Below are 6711 nucleotides of genomic sequence, written 5' to 3' on the forward strand. Positions count from 1 at the left end.
CTAGAATGACTCAGTAGGTCATAGGGCAAGACGTCATAAGACAGAGTAAAACCAAACCCTGGATAACTAAATGGAATAGATCGGCTACCAAAAATGCTGGTGAAGCGACCATATAGGAAGGTCGGAGGATTCGGTTTGGCATCCCCTGCCCAGTCCTAAGGTACCAATAAGTTAAATAAGTCTTGCGCAGACCCCCTGACACCTTTGAACGTCAGAACCCTTAGCCTTAGGCCCTTTCGATAAGTAAAATTTAGAGAGATCGAAAAAATCCTTATCCGACTACCATTTAATTAAAAGAGGTCGGAGGAGGGTTCTTATCCGATTCTCAATCTAAAATTTTAACAAATATTTTAAAGGAGATCGGAGGAGAGTTCTTATCCGATTCTCAAGCTTAAAAATTTTAATAAATATTAAATGAGATCGGAGGAGGGTTCTTATCCGGTTCTCAAGCTTAAAAATTTTAATAAATATTAAAAGAGATCGGAGGAGAGTTCTTATCCGATTCTTAATCCAAAAATTTTAATAAATATTAAAAGAGATCGGAGGAGAGTTCTTATCCGGTTCTTAATCTAAAATTTAAATAAATATTTAAAAGAGATCGGAGGAGAGTTCTCATCCAATTTCAAAAATTGGATTCTAATAAAATAGCCCTTCAAACAAAACTAACATACAACAGTAACTCACTAAGGTTGTCTCATTTACTTATGTATCTGGGTAATCCGAATTAGTGAAAAATCAAATATTCCTTTTGTCAAAAGGATTAACATTTCCATTCAAGTCCTCCTAACTAATTTATAAAGAGTGCGAAGTTAAATCTACTTACCCTAATTAAGGGACGAGGTGGGGTGCCTAACACCTTCCCCACCCGTTTACGAACCCCGAACTTAGAATCTCTGTTTTGAAGTGGTTTTATTTCAATTTATCTTCACAAATGGTTTTCTTTAGTTTCCCTCAAAACTAAAGTGGCGACTCCTCATTCTTTTCCACTTTGGTGAGGGTTCGTTCAGGCGACCGCAAAACACCTTGCGACAATAACAAAGCTGCCATCAGTATAGTTCACAATCCAGTTCAGCATGATTGGACCAAGCATATAGAGATTGACAAACACTTCATGAAAGAAAAAGTTGTCAATGGCTCCTTAAGTATCCCTTACATAGGGTCGAAAGACCAGTTAACTGATGTGTTCACTAAGGGATTAAGTTGTAAGGGGTTTCATACCCTAGTTTGCAAGTTGGGCATGTGCAACATACATGAACCAACTTGAGGGGAAGTGTTAGAATTCCTTAATTAGTGTGAATCCCTTAATTAGTGTAAATTAGCTGTAAATTAGAAAATAATTAGGAATCATTGTATTTATTAGTTTCCTATTTAGTCCTAGCCTTTGTATATAAATTAGAATTCTTGTAAATTATTTATATGAAGAAATATAAAAGAAATTCTCTAAATTCTCTGTCTTCTACATCTAGAGAAATCCTTTCCAATCAATTATTTTTGTAGTTTCGACCGGTTGTTCCAGCACAGCAGTTCATTCCCATGGTTGCTCCACATTTTCAGCCTGTTAGCCGAGGTGTCCCTGTGATGAATACTGGATTGCTTACTCAACCTTCACAGCCCCAATTCCCTCAGTCAATGCAACAATTGCCTGCAAGACCTGAACAACCTAGCCAGGGTCCACCACCACCACCATCACAGGTCATTGCATTGCCAAATGCTTAGCCAAATAGGCATGCTGCACCTGGATCATCATTGCCTCCACCTAGCATTCCAACTCCAATTAACTATATACCTGGTTTAGGTGGCCCAGAAGCACCTTTTTCTTCAACATGTACTGTAAGCATTGGGAATGCCTTTTGTAGAAAATTCTTATTGTTTATCTAGTGTGTCTAGGTTAACTGTTTATATATTTTTTTCCTTCTTAGTTTGTGCCATCATTTTATATGCAACCACCAGTAACATATAATGTTGTAACTTAGTGTCAGCCAATGTCTCAAATGCATGCACTAAGTATTCCTGTTGGAGGACAGCCTGGGTTATCATCTACAAATCAAAGCACTGCCACCGTTGCACATGTGCAGTATAGTGGGGAACAATCTTTAGTTACCACTGGCAATGTTCTGGTAGGAACATTGCTCTCTCATCTTTGCTCTTCCATGTTAATGTTCTATGTTAATTTTTCTCCTTTGCTATCTCAATCATTGTGTTGCAAATTTCTTATACTGTGGCAATGCATAAATTTAAAGAAAACAGGTATCCAGCCCATTAAGTCCACAGAGGAGAATGCAACAGACTAGAAAGAGCATGTATCTGCAAATGGAGGGAGGTATGTGTTAAATTTGGAGAGAGTGCCGGTTAAATTACTGTTATGAAAAGTCAATTACTATATTATTTCTCTGTATATTCTGTATTCTGTATTCCTATTTAGGATTTCTTATTTAGGATTTCTTCCTAATTAGTGGAACACAATTATAGGAATCAATTGTATATATATACCCATATACAGATTAATTGAAATTAAGGAGAATCATCTCTTTCTACATGGTATCAGAGCATGTTCATTAAGGAATCTAAATCTGGAATTTCTTTCCCATCTGTTTCTGGACTAAAACCCACCGTTACCCTAGGTCATCTATCTAGGGTGACTATTTGTTCTCATCATCCAGCTCAGGAGAGACCTTGGCTGCAAACCGGCCGTCCCCTCTGATTCGATTGCTGGAATCCAAGCGTGTGAGGCTCACGTGCCCAACTCAGGTTCTCGCTATTTCTTCACTCGCCGGGGCGTGGAGGCTTGTCCACTGGCTGTTTCAACTCTGATCAGCATCGCCGGCGTCGCCTCAACCCCCTCATTCCACCACTGTGTGTTATTGCCTGATCTAGTACACCATTATAGGACTTCTGAGGTTTGGCTCTCAAATCCTATTTCGGTATTTGCTTAATTTGTGATTTTGGGTTATTTTGCTGCTATAAGCACTTCGGATTAGCGTTTCAGTTAGTTTTCTTTATCTCAACAAATGGCAGACAATAAGAATGTTATTTCTGATGTGATTCCGGTGATGATTAAGATCACGGAACACAAACTTAATGGTTCGAATTACCTAGAGTGGAGTAAGACTGTTAGGGTCTATTTGCGTAACATTGATATGGATGATCACCCTACTAAAGGCCCACTTACTGATGATACTCAGTTGTTTTTGCACAAACTTGGCTAAGGGAGGATGTTCGGTTGTTTTTGCAGCTTAGAAACTCGATTCACAGTGAGGTAATTAGTTTAATTAATCACTATGAATTTGTTAAGGAATTGATGGATTACTTAGATTTTCTGTATTCTGATAAAGGGAATATCTCCCGTATTTATGATGTTTATAAGGCATTCTACCGTGCTGAGAAAGAGGATAAGCCTCTCACTGCTTATTTTATGGATTTTAAATGGGTATGTGAGGAACTTAATGTATTGTTGCCTTTTAGTCCTGATGTGAAAGTTCAGTAGGCCCAACGGGAGCAACTAGCTGTTATGAGTTTTCTTGCAAGCCTTCCTTCAGAGTATGAGACTGCTAAATCTTAGATTTTCTCTAGTTCTGAGATTTCCTCTTTCCATGAAACGTTCACACGAGTCCTTCGTATAGAGAGTACTCAATCTTCACAGCCTGCCAGTAGTGCTCTTATTAGCCGTAATCCAAATGGACAACAGGGTAATAAAAAAGGAAGTAGAGGAGGAATTACAGGCAACAGAGGTAATCAGCGTAATGGGGATGCTAGTTCTAATCAGGACTCAAGAGGAGTCATTTGTTATTATTGCCATGAGCCTAGCCATACAAAATATAATTGTCCCCAACTTCAGAGGAAAAATCAGTAATCACAGATGGCAAATATAGCAGCAGAGGATTCTACAGTATTTTCCTCTGAGAAAATTGTTTTGGTGTCTGAAGAGGATTTTGCACAGTTTTTCCAGTATTAGGCATCTCTAAAGCCTACCAGTGCCCCTGTCACTGCGATCGCTGAGTCAGGTAAATCCACTATATGCCTTGTGTCTTCCTCATCCAAATGGATTATTGATTCTGGTGCAACAGATCACATGACAGGTAATTCTAGTCTTCTATCTGCTTTTCAGTCTAATCTCATTTTCTCTACTGTTAATTTAGCTGATGGTTCTACTTCTTGTATCATGGGTTCTGGAACTGCGAACCTGACTTTGTCAATTTCTTTATCATCTGTTTTGTGTCTACCAAAATTCTCTTTTAACCTACTTTCTGTTAGCAAACTTACTCGTACCTTAAATTATTCTGTTTCATTTTTTCCTGATCAGTGTTTGTTTCAGGATCTTATGACGAAACAGATTATTGGTAGAGGACGTGAGTCAGGTGGTCTCTACATTCTGGAAAATCATATACCGCGGTCGCTTGTTTGCTCCAGTACCTTCACACCTCTTGAAGCTCATTGTAGATTGGGCCATCCTTCTTTGTCTACCATGAAGAAGCTGTGTCCTCAGTTTCAGTCTTTATCAATACTAGAATGTGAGTCGTGTTAGTTTGCAAAACATCATCGTCTGCCTCCTATGTCTAGAGTCAATAAAAGGGCTTCATTCCCTTTTGAGTTAGTTCATTTTGGGGTCCTTGTTCTGTTACTTCTAAAACTGGATTTCGTTATTTTGTTACTTTTGTTGATGATTACTCTCATGTTACATGGTTATACTTAATGAAGAATCGTTCTGAGTTGTTTTCTATCTTTCGTGCCTTTTGTAATGAAATCAAAACTCAATTTAATATTTCTGTGCGCATATTAAGAAGCAACAATGCTAAAGAATATTTTTCAACATAATTTCAGTCTTATATGACACAAAATAGCATTCTTCATCAGTTTTCCTATATTGATGCCCCATCCCAAAATGGCATGGCCGAAAGAAAAAATCGGTATCTTTTTGAGGTAACTCGTGCTCTTCTTTTTCATATGAAAGTTCCTAAACACTTTTGGACGGATGCAGTTTCTACGATGTAGAAAGAGATGATTCTCCTTAATTTCAATTAATCTGTACATGGGTATATATATACAATTGATTCCTATAATTGTGTTCTACTAATTAGGAAGAAATCCTAAATAGGAATACAAAATACAGAATATACAAAGAAATAATATAGTGATTGACTTTCCATAACACTCCCCCTCAAGTTGGAGCATAGATGTTAATCGTGCCCAACTTGTTACAAATGTAGTCAATCCTAGCTCCATTCAGAGCTTTTGTGAAAATATCTCCTAACTGCTCTCCAGTTTTGATGTGTCCTGTTGAGATGATCTGTTGTTGAATCTTTTCACGAATAAAGTGACAATCAATCTCAATATGTTTGGTCCGCTCATGAAATACCGGATTAGAAGCAATATGGAGAGCAGCTTGATTATCACACCACAATTTCGCAGGCAAGGAGGTCTTAAAACCTGTCTCATCTAGTAAATAAAGTATCCACATTACTTGGCTCCGTATTCGGATTCAGCACTAGATCGAGAAACTTCACTCTGCTTCTTGCTTCTCCAAGACACCAAATTTTCTCCAACAAAAATGCAATATCCAGTTGTTGACCTCCTGTCAACCTTAGATCCAGCCCAGTCAGCATCTAAAAAACATTTAACATTCAAATGCCCATGATTACCATATAACAAACCTCTTCCTGGAGCGCCCTTCAGATAACACAAGATTTGTCCCAAGGCTTCCCAATGAGCAACAGTTGGGGAAGACATAAACTGACTTACCACACTAACAACATAAGCAATGTCAGGACGAGTGACTGTAAGGTAGTTCAATTTTCCTACCAATCTCCTGTATCTTTCTGGATGTTCAAACAACTCACTATCCCCTGCTAACAGTTGTAAATTTGAAGTCATTAGTGCACTACAAGGCTTAGCACCTAATTTTTCTGTCTCTATCAATAAATCGAAGACATATTTTCTTTGAGACAAGAAAATACCCTTCTTACTTCTCATAACTTCAATACCCAAGAAATACTTTAACAATCCCAAGTCTTTGGTCCGAAACTAGGTTTGGAGGAAGGTTTTAAGAGATGAAATACCTGCAGAGTCACTCCCAATGATGACAATGTCATCCACATAGACTACCAGGAGAATTAGACCAGCTTCAGATTGCCTATAAAATACTAAGTGATCACACTTACTCTTTTGCATACCAAATTCCTGTATTGCTTCACTGAATCTCCCAAACCAGGCCCTAGGACTTTGTTTCAAGCCATAAAGAGACTTCCGAAGCCTATAAACTTTATCCAACTCCCCCTGATTAACAAACCCAGGTGGCTGCTCCATATACACCTCCTCCTGAAGATCACCATGAAGAAAAGCATTCTTGATATCCAATTGGTCAGTGGCCAATCATATGTAACTACTAAAGAGATAAACAAGTGAACAGAAGTAAGTAGCTGGGTAAGTCTAGATCAGAATCATGATTAGTATGAGGTATAGGATCTCCCAACGAAGTAGCTGGTGGAGGATCTGAGTTAGGAATCTCCAATCTCCTGAAATAAACATGAACAACGGGAGGTCGAGTAGGTCTAGAGACAGAACGAATAGGTTGTGGGAGAGGACTAGACATTGGTTGGACAGTATATATTAAGAGATCATCCTCCTCCCCCTGACTTTCATACACAGATGATTGAGGAAAAAATGAAGTGGACTAAAAAAATGTGACATCTGCAGAAACAAGATAACGATCAAGAG

This window comes from Hevea brasiliensis, chromosome 8 (assembly GCF_030052815.1).
Source record: "Hevea brasiliensis isolate MT/VB/25A 57/8 chromosome 8, ASM3005281v1, whole genome shotgun sequence".
NCBI classification, from domain to species: domain Eukaryota; kingdom Viridiplantae; phylum Streptophyta; class Magnoliopsida; order Malpighiales; family Euphorbiaceae; genus Hevea; species Hevea brasiliensis.